We start from the raw sequence: 15108 nt of genomic DNA on the forward strand, positions 1-15108 counted from the left end.
AACATCAACAATTATTTAATTAAACCATTAACCAATGAAACCAATTAATTCCTAAACCAACTCAAAATGAATAGTAACACTAACCAATCAAACCAATGAATTACAACAACATTAATGAATGTAACATTAAAAGACAAATAAATACATTCAAACAATCTCTGAAAGAACCATAAAACGCATTAGCCAACATAGTACAACATTAACTACAAACGAACACCAATCGCAAACATTTTATGACATTAAGCAGGAAAAATACAAACAATCACATCCACATAAGAAACAGACATTAAAAAAACCAACAGCAATACCAAGCCACAAATGCCCCCCAAATATTGTCATAATAATGTATTAATCTGTACCCTAAAGTGGTACAGATTAATATATTATCAGTCAATGTGCCTCCCCCAAAAAATCAAAAATCACATCCAATGAAAAAACCTGTAAAAAAAGACATTTACAAACATAGAATATCTTACTTACCATTAGAAGCGGTGGCCCTCCGACTCCCGGGGTAACAGGAAGCTCACGTACCTTGAAGGCCTCCAACAGCATCCGATGACATCCGCCATGAAGATCCAGCAAAGGTACCCAAATCTTTTTTCTTTCTTTAATCACCTTCTTCTATCTTCATCTGTAACCATTTCTTGTTCTTCTTTATCTTCTTTCTTCATCTGTCAATCCAAAATACCCCATGTTAAATCCCAGCCGATGCTGTCTCGTCGGCTTCTTGGGCTCAAATGAGGCGTCACGGACTTAAATAGGGCTTGTGACATCACATTTAGCCTCAAAATGGTTAACAGCCACCTAATTGGCTGTTAAAACCATGTTCCGACTGAAATTTTTTTTTTGACATGACGTCACTTAAAGGGAATGATGGCAGCCAATCAGAATGGCTGTGCTTCATTTGCCTTTAAGATGACGTCACGAAATCCAAGATGCCCGGCGTCACATGGTATTTCAGCCAATCAGAGTATGGAATTGTTTCCTACGATTTGTTATACAATGTTATACATTGGAGGGGATGTGTTCCCTACCTGTCTTCTGGGTTACGGGGGATTCCGATGTCTTCCGTGTGAAGCTCGAGAGTTAGATCTGGAAGAAAGCAGTATAGGTTATTTTGGTGTAGTATAGGGCAGTTAAGATATACATGGTAAATAAAATATCCAGATCCAGATTGTGAGAGAGGGTGAGACAGAGAGAGAGGGTGAGACAGAGAGAGAGGGTGAGACAGAGAGAGGTTGAAAGACGGAGAGAGGGTGAGAGACGGAGAGAGGGTGAGAGAGACAGAGAGAGGGTGAGAGAGACAGAGAGAGGGTGAGAGACAGAGAGAGGGTGACTGTGGGGGGATGGGGTGACTGGGTGGGGTGATTGGGAGGTGGGGTGATTCGGGGGGTTGGGTGACTGACTGGGTGATTGGGGGGGTGGGGTGACTGACTAGGTGATTGGGGGGGTGGGGTGATGGGGTGTCTTACTGGGTGGGGATTACTGACTGACTGGGCAGGGGGCGGGGGTTAGTATGACTGACTGACTGACTTTTGACTGACTGGGTGGGTATGACTGACTGGGTGGGTATGACTGACTGGGTGGGGGGGTATGACTGACTGGGTGGGGGGGGGTATGACTGACTGGGTGGGGGGGGTATGACTGACTGGGTGGGGGGGGGTATGACTGACTGGGTGGGGGGGTATGACTGACTGGGTGGGGGGATGATTGACTGACTGGGTGGGGAGGGGGATCACTGACTGGGTGGGGAGGGGGATCACTGACTGGGTGGGGAGGGGGGTACCTCTGGTGTCCTACACGTTTTCTCTCTCTCTCTCTCTCTCTCTCTCTCTCTCTCTCTCTCTCTCTCTCTCTCTCTCTCTCTCTCTCATACACACACACACATAGACACACTCTCTCTCACACATACACACACACACACTCTCTGTGGGGGGGGAGCGGAGAGGGGGGGAAGCGGAGACAGCCACGGGGACCGAGGGGAACACACCTGCTGGCATCTCCCGCCACACGCGAGCAGCCACGGGCACCGGGGGAAAGTGGGGACTGTAGGGCAAGTGGGACCAGGGGGGAGGGGGACGACACATCTCCTGCGCCACGCGTGCAGCCACGGGGACAGGAGCGGAGACCAGAGGGGAAGCGGGTCCGGGGGGGGGGAACATCCCCCGCTGTCATCTCCTTCCCCGCGCGTGCAGCCACGGGGACAGGAGCGGAGACTGAGGGTAAGTGGGTCTGGGGGGGTGGGGGGGACATCCCTCGCTGTCATCTCCTGCCCCACGCGTGCAGCAACGGGGACAGGAGCGGAGACTGAGGGGATGAGGGGGGAAGCACTTGCAGGAGACAGGAACCGCACGCTCGAGGAGCAGGAGCAGCCATTACGTACCCCTGCAGAGAAGGGCTCCATTCCGCGTCACGACCAATTGGCCAATCAGCCAGGAGGATATTTTTTTTTTGTTATTTATTTATTTATTTATTTATTTTTTCAAATTTGCGCAGAGCAGGGAAAAAAGTAGCTGGCCACCGGCCAATTTCCGTTCGCGCCCTGCGAGTTGGCGACCGGGTTTGTCGAGCACTGTATATATATATATATATACATATACGTATACACATATACTTATACACATACGTATATATATTTATATTATACATATAGTGCGGCCTCACACATAATATGACCCTAAAGTTTTGAAGGTATTCTACATGAAATTAAAAAGGTACTGTATTAGGCTGTGCATGTAATACGAGTAGTTTTTGGAAGGACATTTAAAAAAAAAAAACCCATACACTATATTCAGGCCAATACTGTGTGTGTGTGTGTGTGTGTGTATAGCCGGGTCCCCACTCACCTCCGTAGCGGGTGCGGGGGATGCTGTGGCTTGCTCGGAGCTCCATGGCGGAACGCCAACGCAGGATGCCGCCATCTTGCGATCCTTGCGCATGCGCAAGATGGCTAGGGTAGTGTTATTGTATTTGTGGGGTTGTGTACTGTTATTGTATAGTGGGTTATATGTATACAACAAAAAACAAACAAAGATGCCCAAAGCTACTTCCAATGTGACAAAAATACACAGTGCAATACCTATATATTCTTTTGCAAAAGGGTAATTTAGTTTAACCTTTTTCCAAAGCGTCTTAAGCCTGCTGCCACTACAAGGCATGACCGTTAGAGGTAAATAAGAATTTTAACTCAGGGAATGTTAGGACCTGCTAACGGTCATGCCTTGAAGTGGCCTTGAAGTGTTGTGTACATTTAACCACGCCCAATAGCACTCCTTTTGACACTTATATACATATATATTATGTGGTAATGTTTGGGGTTTCTCAGAGCTCGTTGGGTATCTATGTGTCTGGGGTACATGTATGTCAGTAAATATAAGTTGGTTATACCTGTGTGTGTCTTTATTTACTGCCGGTATTGTTCCTGTGAAGGGATTATCCAGCTGCGCTAGGATCCCTCACAAGTGGAGGCACTGTCACCAGATAGAACGCAATCACCCCAGGCTCCCAGTGGCGGAGGATCAGGCCTCCAGTACGCCAGACAGGTATCCAGCACATGTAGTTCCCTTAGACACGGGGGAAAGGGGGCTACATATATAAAATAAAAAAAGAATAGACGATACCGTTCTGTGGCTATGAAATGCTTTTATTTGAGTGATCTCTTCTTCCGGCGGTGTTGCAGTGGATAAAGCAAGAAAGGGTTTTACTTAAAAACTGTGCATCCTGGAATATATCTGACTGAAGCCTATCCCTCCCCCTGTGCAGTATGCGATATGACTTAAGGTGTTAAATGGTCCCTGAATGTTTAGTGATGTAAGAGAATGTGTGTGTGTGTGTGTTTGTATGTGTGTACATATAAATTTATAAAGCGCCCACAGAGTATACAGCGCTTTACAAAAGGTGTGTGTGTGGGAGTGTATACCAATGGTGTGGGTAGGTGTAGAAATGTTAGAGGGTGTTGCATTACTATTTCTGTGTGTAGATACTATGTGGTCCCTATTGGTATATACCCAGGGTGGGCAACCCTTTTGCCATTCGCCACTTGTGCCGCCCTCCCCGATCAGCCCGCTCTCCCCCCTCCCCGATCAGCCCGCTCTCCCCCCTCCCTGATCAGCCCGCTCTCCCCCCTCCCCGATCAGCCCGCTCTCCCCGATCAGCTCGCTCTCCCCCCTCCCCGATCAGCCCGCTCTCCCCCCTCCCCGATCAGCCCGCTCTCCCTCCTCCCAGATCAGCCCGCTCTCCCCCCTCCTCGATCAGCCCGCTCTCCCCCCTTCCCGATCAGCCCGCTCTCTCCCCTCCCCGATCAGCCCGTTCTCCCCCCTCCCCGATCAGCCCGCTCTCCCCCCTCCCCGATCAGCCCGCTCTCGCCCCTCCCCGATCAGCCCGCTCAGAGAACTGCAGGCAGCAGCGCGCTCTAGCATTGAGGCACTTCCGTGCAAACCAAGGTAGAGAGGGAGGGGGTGTCATTGGAGGTGCAGGGGGGGGGGTGTCATTGGAGGTGCGGGGGGGGTGTCATTGGAGGTGCAGGGGGGGTGTCATTGGAGGTGCAGGGTGGGGGTGTCATTGGAGGTGCAGGGGGGTGTCATTGGAGGTGCAGGGGGGTGTCATTGGAGGTGCAGGGGGGGGTGTCATTGGAGGTGCAGGGGGGGGGTCATTGGAAGTGCAGGGGGGGTGTCATTGGAGGTGCTGAAGGGGGATGTCATTGGAGGTGCCGGGGGGGGGTGTCATTGGAGGTGCAGGGGGGGTGTCATTGGAGGTACAGGGGGGGTGTCATTGGAGGTGCAGGGGGGGTGTCATTGGAGGTGCAGGGGGGGTGTCATTGGAGGTGCAGGGGGGGTGTCATTGGAGGTGCAGGGGGGGTGTCATTGGAGGTGAAGGGGGGGGTGTCATTGGAGGTGCAGGGGGGGTGTCATTGGCGGTGCAGGGGGGGTGTCATTGGAGGTGCAGGGGAGGGGTGTCATTGGAGGTGCAGGGGGGGTGTCATTGGAGGTGCAGGGGGGTGTCATTGGAGGTGCAGGGGGGGTGTCATTGGAGGTGCAGGGGGGGTGTCATTGGAGGTGCAGGGGGGGTGTCATTGGAGGTGCAGGGGGGGAGTCATTGGAGGTGCAGGTCATTGGAGGTGCAGGGGGGGGGTCATTGGAGGTGCAGGGGGAGTCATTGGAGGTGCAGGGGGGTCATTGGAGGTGCAGGGGGGTCATTGGAGGTGCAGGGGAGTCATTGGAGGTGCAGGGGGGGTCATTGGAGGTGTAGGGGGGGTCATTGGAGGTGCAGGGGGGGAGGTGATTGGAGGTAGGGGGTGATTGGAGGTGGGGGGTGGGGTGATGTGAGGTGCAGGGAGGGAGAGTGATGTGAGCTGCAGGGGGGTTGAGTGATGTGGGGTGCAGGGGGGAGAATGATGTGAGCTGCAGGGGGGTTGAGTGATGTGGGGTGCAGGGAGGGAGAGTGATGTGAGGTGCAGGGGGGGAGAATGATGTGAGGTGCAGGGAGGGAGAGTGATGTGAGGTGCAGGGAGGGAGAGTGATGTGAGGTGCAGGGGGGGAGAGTGATGTGAGGTGCAGGGGGGGAGAGTGATGTGAGGTGCAGGGGGGGAGAGTTATGTGAGGTGCAGGGGGGGAGAGTGATGTGAGGTGCAGGGGGGAGAGTGATGTGAGGTGCACGGGGGGTGTCATATTCTCTAGCCTGCTGTACCCATGCTTGGCCACCGGGACTGCTGCCACTCTCAATGTCTTTTTCTAGCCTGCAGTACCTATACTTGCCCACCGGGAGTGCTGCTGGTAAACTAAGGAACATTCCAGACTCTGATACCTGACACCTCTGCACCTGTGCTCCACCTCCTAGCCTGCCTATATAAACCTCCCCTTCCTGTTCCTCCTTGCCTGTTTATACTGGTTCCTTAGCTTCTGCAAGGTTCTTGTGTTTACTGCTGTGCTAGCTATTGCTATCATCCTGTTCCAGTTTCCTCGTTGCCGACCTCTGCTTGTTTCCTGACTTCGCTACCTGCCGCCTGCCTCGGACCCCTGCTTGTTTCCTGATTCGCTACCTGCCGCCTGCCTCGGACCCCTGCTTGTTTCCTGACTTCGCTCCCTGCTGTTCCTGCCACTGGGATTCACTTCAGCCGAAGTCCAATCCTTGACAGAATAAACAGGCCCTACCATGGATCCCGCCGGAACAGACCTGGCCCAGGCTCGGACACTGCAGGCCTTACAACGTATCATGGTTGGTTTCCAAGAACAACAAGGACACGTCTTGGTCACGTGGAAGAACAGGATACCCTCCGGAAAGAACGGGATGCCCGCCAGGTAGAACGTGATGGCCGCTGGGAAGAATGTGTCGTCCGCGCGGAAGGATGTGCCCTCCGCTCAGAGGAACGAGCTGCCGCCGCAGAAGCTAAAAACCGTGAACTACGTGCAGCTTTAATCACCGCATCTGTTCAAAAGACTCTGACTGTGCATACCGCGCCCCGTGTAACCCTTCCGGAAAAATTTGGAGGAAAAAGACAATCTTTTCGGGATTTCCTTAATCAATGCAGACATGTGTTCAAGCTTCAGCCTACCATCTATAATACCAACGAAGCCCAGGTTGGACTGATCATAACCCTGCTCAAGGATGAGGCCCTTGCTTGGGTCTCCCCTATGTTAGAACAGGATAGCCCACTACTAAGGGACCTGGAGGAGTTCATCGATGCCATGAGTCTTATTTTTGATGACCCAAATCGTAGTGCTACCGCTGAGGCAACTCTGAACAATCTTCGTCAAGGAAGACGCTCGGCAGCTGAGTACGCCACTGAATTCCGCAGATGGGTTAACGATACTGAGTGGAATGAGGCCGCGCAGAAATATCATTTTCGGCAGGGTCTCTCGGAGCAAGTTAAAGACGAACTAGCCCGGGTGGAGACCCCAGAGAGATTTCAGGACTTTGTCCGTTTATGTATCCAAATTGATCGCAGGCTTACGGAAAGACGATTGGACAGAGAGGGGTTCATGCCAAGCAACCCCGGGTTTAGAGATGTCAGTACCCCAAGACGTTCCAGGGAGACTGAGGAGGAGCCGATGCAAGTAAATACACTGCGGGGACCCATCTCAACCGGGGAAAGGAATAGACGCCGAACAGAAGATCTCTGTTTATATTGCGGAAACGATGGGCACTATCTCGCTGATTGCCCAAACAAGTCCAGGCGGTCTTCTTTCCAGAGCCCTAGAAGAAATCAGCTGCACGCTATTTCAAAAACTGTTCTCTCTGCTTCTCAAATGAAAGATAACCCTCCTTCGCTACACCCTCACCTCCTGGTTCCTATTATCATCGAGGAAGGAACACATCGTTTTTCAACCACAGTAATGGTCGACTCAGGGGCGGCAGGGAATTTTATGGACATAGAATTCGCCAAGAACAATTCGGTATCATTTGTAGCCAAGGAATCGCCAGGAAGGATGGAACTCGTTGACGGTTCTCCCTTGAGCTCTGGACCTGTTACCCATGAAACCAGTAACTTAACACTAATCATGGAGCCCAATCACCAGGAGAAGATTTCATTTGGTCTCATTCCATCACCTTTGTTTCCAGTGATTCTGGGAATTCCATGGCTCATGATCCATAACCCACTAATCGACTGGAAGACCAAGACACTCACGTTTCCCTCGGAGCACTGTCAGCTAGCCTGTCTACCTAAAACTCCTATACCAGAGTGTGTAGGAATACATAAGATTTCCTCGTCTCAAGAAAATCTTCTGCCGGCTCCTTACTCTGAGTTTTTAGATGTGTGTGACAAGAAGAACGCGGATACGCTTCCCCCACATCGCTCTTATGACTGTCCCATTGAATTATTACCGGGTGCTGCTATTCCGTTTGGAAGAATTTATTCCCTCTCAGAACCGGAATTGAAGGTCCTCAATGACTACCTACAGGAGAACCTATCAAAGGGTTTTATCCGACCCTCTACTTCTCCAGCAGGTGCTGCGCTCTTCTTTGTGGGAAAGAAAGATGGTTCTCTACGCCCCTGCATTGACTATCGGGAACTAAATAAGATAACGGTGAAGAACAGGTACCCATTACCTCTGAATCCTGAACTATTGGAAAGAATTCGGTCAGCCAAAATCTTTTCCAAATTAGATCTCAGAGGAGCGTATAATTTGGTCCGCATTCGACCCGGTGACGAATGGAAAACAGCCTTCCGAACCCGTTATGGGCACTATGAATATCTGGTGATGCCTTTCGGACTCTGTAATGCCCCTGCTACCTTCCAGCATTTAATCAATGATGTCCTCCGAGAGTTATTGGACCAATTCGTAGTGGCATACCTGGATGACATCCTAGTCTTCTCAGATAACATCATGGATCACCAGAGACATGTCCGAATTGTCATTGAGCGTCTCCGTAAGTACAAATTATACATGAAGTTAGAAAAATGCGAATTCGAAAAAACCTGCATGCAATTTCTCGGTTACATCATCTCTCCCGAGGGTTTGAGTATGGACCCAGGCAAGATTCAAGCCGTGGTGGAATGGCCAATCCCTCGGAATGAAAAGGACATTCAGAGATTTGTGGGTTTTGCCAATTTCTATAGACGTTTTATTAAAAATTTCTCTGGCATTATTGCCCCAATCACCCAACTCACACGGAAGGAATTCCCCTTTAAATGGTCTCCTAAAGCGGATGCGGCATTCGAACAATTGAAGTCACTCTTCACATCTGCCCCTATCCTCATCCATCCAAATCCAGAATTACCATTCATCTTGGAAGTGGATGCATCCGACTCCGCTGTTGGTGCCATTCTGTCACAAAGAATTGGACCCAAGATGCTCCTTCATCCATGTGCCTTTTATTCATACCAAATGTCAACAGCTGAACGAAATTATGACATCGGAAACAAAGAACTCTTGTCTATAAGCTGCATTCTCTGAGTGGAGACATCTACTGGAGGGGGCCAATCACCCAATTACGGTCTTTACGGATCACAGGAACTTAGAATTCATTCGATCCGCAAAGAGACTGTCTGCGTGACAAGCCAGGTGGGCTCTCTTCTTTGCAAGATTTCAGTTCCACATCTCCTACCGCCCTGGCTCCAAGAATGGAAAAGCCGACGCCTTGTCACGGTCCTTTCCTAATCCTAGTTCAGACAAAGAGCAAGAAGAAACTATTCTTCCAAAAAGAAATTTTTTGGGCGTCACATTCTCCGCCGATCTCCTCACACGAATAAAGGGAGCCTACTCAAATGACTCTTTTCTTAAAAACCCTCCTCCGGAAGCAGAACTATTTCTATGTGATGGTCTCTGGAACTGTAAGGATCGTATGTTCGTCCCTAAGGAGGTAAAATTAGAGGTGCTCCAATTAATGCACGACTCCCGACCCGCTGGTCACCCAGGTGTCCTCAAGACACAGGAACTGTTGTCTCGCTCTTTTTGGTGGCCTAAATTAGCACAAGATGTTAAAGACTATGTCCTCTCCTGTGAGACTTGTGCTAGGACCAAGACCCCTCGAGCATCACCTGTGGGTTTACTGCAGCCCCTTCCGGTTCCAACTCGTCCTTGGGGGTCCATATCAATGGATTTTATTGTTGACCTGCCCCGATCAAGTGGACATAATACCATCCTGGTAGTGGTGGATCGACTTACAAAGATGGCTCACTTCATTGCAGCACTGAATCTTCCTTCTGCAGACCAGACAGCCAAGTTGATTGTGAAAGAGGTGTTTCGGCTTCACGGGGCTCCTGATGAGATCATATCCGATAGAGGGGTACAATTCACTTCAAAATTTTGGAGGACCTTCTGTTCCTCTCTAGGAATTCGTTTAAATTTATCGTCTGGCTATCATCCACAATCCAATGGCCAGACAGAAAGGACCATTCAGACTTTGGAACAATACTTACGATGTTTTGTTTGTTATCTCCAGGATGACTGGATTGATTTCCTACCATTAGCTGAGTTTTCATACAACAATTCACATCATTCTTCGACTCAGAAGAGCCCCTTTTTCTCAAATTATGGATTTCATCCAACCTTTATTCCTCGTTTTCCATCTTCGGGCCCCATTCCGGCAGTTACAGAGAAACTGGAGACTCTGCGAGACATCCAGGAGACCCTCAAAGAGACACTTCGTGAGACTCAAGTAAAGTACAAAAAAGCAGCAGACCAACACCGCAGACCCTCCCCAGAATTTCAAGTCGGGGATAAAGTGTGGCTTTCTACAAGAAATCTACGTCTAAAGGTTCCAACCATTAAATTGGGCCAAAAATACATCGGGCCATTTCGCATCTCAGCACTAATAAATCCAGTGTCCTTCAGATTAGAGCTTCCTGAGACCATCAAAATACACCCTGTGTTTCATTCTTCTCTGCTGAAACCTTTCCGTGAGAATCCGTTTCCTGGATGGAGACTTCCTCCCCCTGAACCCGTCCTCGTGGATAACGAAGAGGAATTCATTGTGGAGAGAATTTTGGGAAACAACAGTACCTGGTTCACTGGGGGGGCTATGGCCCAGAGGAAAGGTCTTGGGAACCCAAAGATTTTGTACATGCTCCGCGACTAGTCAAAGCTTTCCACCGACGATATCCAGACAAGCCTAGCAAGGATCGTCCGGAGAACGCTCTTGGGAGGAGGGAGTAATGTCATATTCTCTAGCCTGCTGTACCCATGCTTGGCCACCGGGACTGCTGCAACTCTCAATGTCTTGTTCTAGCCTGCAGTACCTATACTTGCCCACCGGGAGTGCTGCTGCTAAACTAAGGAACATTCCAGACTCTGATACCTGACACCTCTGCACCTGTGCTCCACCTCCCAGCCTGCCTATATAAACCTCCCCTTCCTGTTCCTCCTTGCCTGTTTATACTGGTTCCTTAGCTTCTGCAAGGTTCCTGTGTTTACTGCTGTGCTAGCTATTGCTATCATCCTGTTCCAGTTTCCTCGTTGCCGACCTCTGCTTGTTTCCTGACTTCGCTACCTGCCGCCTGCCTCGGACCCCTGCTTGTTTCCTGACTTCGCTCCCTGCTGTTCCTGCCACTGGGATTCACTTCAGCCGAAGTCCAATCCTTGACAGGGGGAGAGTGATGTGAGGTGCACGGGGGGAGAGTGATATGAGGTGCACGGGAGGAGAAGGATGTGAGGTGCAGGGGGGGTGGGATGTCTGTGGTGTGCAGGGGGGTATTGTGTGTTTGATGTGGAGAGGGAGTATTATGTGTGTGGGTGAGGGGGAGAGATGGGGGTATGAGATATAGGTGGGGGAGTATCGCAAAGGTTGATAGTGAGGGGTGCTGGGGGAGATATATGACGATGATGATGATGATGATGATGATGAGAGGTGCTGGAGGAGAGATGATGATGATGATGATGATTTTTCCCGCGTGGCCCAAATTTTTTTTCCTTGGAGCAGTTCGGCCCTTTTCGCTTTACGAGTTGTGCAGGCCTGCCTAACTTGGTAGGGAAGGAGCGCGCTCCGGCTGTGTGGCACGCTCCCCTTCCTCCCAGCCCGCTTCAGTGGTGTGACGCGCTTCCTCCCCTCCAGCACCAGAAGTTGATGTGCTGACACGCTCCTTCCAATCCCCTCCCTCCCCTGGCCAGGCCCGCCACCACCGCTTCCTTCCCTTTCTTTCTCAGCCGCCGCGATCTGGTTAGGAGACGGGGTTGATGCCTGATGCAGGGGACAGGGGCTGATGCCTGATACGGGGGCGACGGGGGCTGATACCTGATACGGAGGCAACGAGGGCTGATGCCTGGGATGGGGGGGAAGGGGACTGATGCCTGGGAAGGGGGGGAGGGGGGCTGATGCCTGGGACGGGGGGGGGGGGCTGATGCCTGGGACGGGAGACAGGGGCTGATGCCTGATACGGGGGAGGGGAGCTGATGCCTGATGAGAGGGACGGGGGCTGATGCCTGATACGGGGGAGGGGAGCTGATGCCTGATATGGGGGACGGGGGCTGATGCCTGGGACGGGGGGTAGAGGGCTGCTGCTGCCTGATGAGGGGGCTGCTGGGGCAGATGATGAAGGATGCTGGGGCAGATGATGAAGGGTGCAGGGGCAGATGATGAAGGGTGCTGGGGCAGATGATGAAGGGTGCTGGGGCAGATGATGAAGGGTGCTGGGGGAGATGAGGGGGTTTACATAAGATGATGATGGGGGAAATGAGATGAGGAGGAAGATAGTGGTGGTGGCATGAGGGGGCGAGAGGAGGAGAGGGGTGAGGGAGCTTAAGGGGGTGAGAGGAGGAGGGGGTGAGGGAGCTTGAGGGGGGTTATGGTCTGAGAATTTATAAACTTTTTCAAACCGTGTGTTTAAAATTTTCGCATGCGCAACATAATACCTACATTTTTACATGGTGTGGCTATTTTCACTTCTAATTCGCCACACTTGTGGCTACATTGAAAAATAGGTTGTCCACCCCTGGTATATACAGTAGGGGGGATAGAATTACATTGTACATATTTATGTGTAAGAGACAGCTGAGTGCGTATTTATATAGCACAGTATGTATAGACATGGACTTTAGCACTCTTGTGTCAGGGTAGTGACTCATGAAGCTGCGGTCTCGGTTTAGGCCACTGCTAAGTGTCCCGAACAGTTGCATACATTTTGTATTCATGCAACCGTCTCTTTCGGTGTTCTCAGATTACCTTTTGAGTATGGCTACCTTCAGATCGTTCATCTTATGGTCAGAGTCAGAGAAATGTTCGTCAACAGGACTGTCTCTTGTTCCACGTGTGATGCTGTGGCGATGCAGATTCATTCTCTTGTTTAGCCCCTGTCCCGTCTCACCTATGTACTATTTAGTGCACCCATTATGAGGTCCACAACATTGCTGGAGGAACATTTTGTACTCCAGATCCTGTGTGGTATTTGTATTGTGCCCGCTGTGTGGAGCATTGCGCAGGTTTTGCATCTAGCGTCCTGGCATAGTCTGGTCCGGCATTCAGTTGTACTGTTGAGTACTTTACTCCTCACCATAATTTTCTTCATACTGCACAGGGGGGAGGGATAGGCTTCAGTTGCATACATTGCAGGATGCACTGTTTTTATGTAAAAACCTTCCTTGCTTTATCAATTGTTTGACCGCCACAAGAAGAGATCAGCGTATTTCGATAGCTCGCACAAATAAAAGCATTTCGTTAGCCACAGAATGGTATCGTCTATTCGTTTTTGATTATTAAGATCAGCTAACACGGTACTGATATATATATATATAGTTATCTGTATAATAGACAAAAACCAATGATAAGCGGATAGGCAATAGTTTTAAATCTCCACCCCTCTTTTGTTATAGGAGAGGTCGTAGCATAGGGTATGCACTTATCAAAGCAGATCCTGTGGATAAGTATGCCATTGCTCCAGCTTGGCTCACAAAGACGCCCGGAGTCCATAAATGTAAAGGGTGCATAAACTGCCAGTTTCTCATATTGGACGGGACCTTCTCACATCCCCACAATGGCAACTCAATTAAAATAGTAGACTTTTAAAATTGCCAATCTCGTTTTGTCGTTTATATCATCAAGTGTCCTTGCGGCTTGATCTATGTTGGAAAGACCTCAAGGATGCTCAAGGAAAGGATTGCTGTGCATTGATCAACGATAAGAAAAGAACTCTCTGATTCCGCTACTATAGATGAATTGAAATTATTACCAGTGGCAAGGCATTTTAGACACAAAAAACATGGCATGGCCACCTTCTGTTGTATGCCCATCGCACAGGCACATGTGCCACCGTGTGATGGAAATAGGCACAAACTATTACTGCAGTTGGAAGCTAGATGGATACATAAATTGGATACATTATCCCCAAGAGGATTAAATGAAGATATGAACCTTGGTTGTTTCCTATAGGTTATCACTAATAAGTTATACCTCTTACCATGGGGAACTGGTCATTCACAATTCAGCTATTGTCATGTTTATTTCCATCTCTGACTGGACAATAGTATGGCATCAATTTTGTCCTATTATGACATATATCTGTCTCATGATTATGTTTTGCAATTGCTCAGTGTCTTCCGTTGTTTTACCCCCCCTTCCCTTCCCCTGCCTCACATCACTTACCTTCACTTGGGTTATGTCGTGGCCACAATTTATATGCCTCTGCCTCGTGTCATGTTTATGGTTACAATTGTTTACCTTTGATGTATGTTTTTCTTCAAGATTCTTATTGAGACTAGTGTTATATGGTTACCATGGTTTATATGTCACAGTTGCAAGTGCTGGTTGTTGAGTGGTTTAAGCCTGCATTTCAGCCTTTTTTGGTTACTCATGTTGTACAGTTCAGGTTGACACCAGCTATACATTATATATCACAATGTGTACACTGGTCTCCTACTCCAAGGGATATTTGCATTACATTTATAGTCTGCTGCTGCCAGGGGGCGCAAGCGTGCGCATGTCCCCATGGTTACCATGATGCCTAGTTGCAATGTTCTGCAGGAGTCTTCATGCTATATTATCATGGTATACTTATTCTGATTATAATGCTACCTGGGGTTATATTTGAGCTAGCAGTTAAGCTTTGTGATTATACCATGATGCCTAGTTGCTATATTGTGTAGGAGTGATCGCGCTGTCAGCATTGTCCACTTATACTTGTTATGATGCCATTTTTTTTGTGTGCAGTGTGCAGGAGAATTCTTGCAGTCAAGGAGACCATGGATCCTGCTCCTGGGCTTGATCACATGATCATACATACTCGAATGCTTGATCACATGATCACACACTCCAATGGCAATGCATTACTCTGTCTGTTTCACATCTGTGTGGCATATAATAATTAGCTGCTTCTTCGCGTGGATTGACTGTTTTTAATTAGTGGGTGTGTTTTCAGCACTTGGGTGGTGGGTATATAAGTCTTTCAGATGTCACTTACCTGTTGCACCCCCCTGAGGAAGGTCCCGTTCAGCAGACCGAAACGTTAGATATATGTGCAAGTTTCTTTAATACAGTTTATAGCTGCTTATACCTTCTGAGTGCTGTTGTCTCCTTACCTTTGCTGGTAATGTATGCTTTATTATTTTTTATGACATAAGCACCAGGTCATTATATCACTACAGGAGTGCCAGATATGCATGATTTGTATATATATACGTATATATATGTAATAAAAAAAAAACTCTGTTGTGCCAATTAGACAGATTCTTGGTCAGATGG

General features: G+C 49.2%; 1 protein-coding gene across 1 annotated transcript in view; it reads left to right on the forward strand.

Annotated features, from left to right (window-relative positions):
• Positions 1-15108, forward strand: part of LOC142463898 (uncharacterized) — a 95743-nt gene that overhangs the window by 2300 nt on the left and 78335 nt on the right. Inside the window, 1 exon segment of the mRNA XM_075566731.1 lies at positions 487-584. The gene's annotated coding sequence lies outside the window, so the exon portion shown is untranslated.

The sequence above is a fragment of the Ascaphus truei genome, chromosome 12, assembly GCF_040206685.1.
Source record: "Ascaphus truei isolate aAscTru1 chromosome 12, aAscTru1.hap1, whole genome shotgun sequence".
Lineage (NCBI taxonomy): Eukaryota > Metazoa > Chordata > Amphibia > Anura > Ascaphidae > Ascaphus > Ascaphus truei.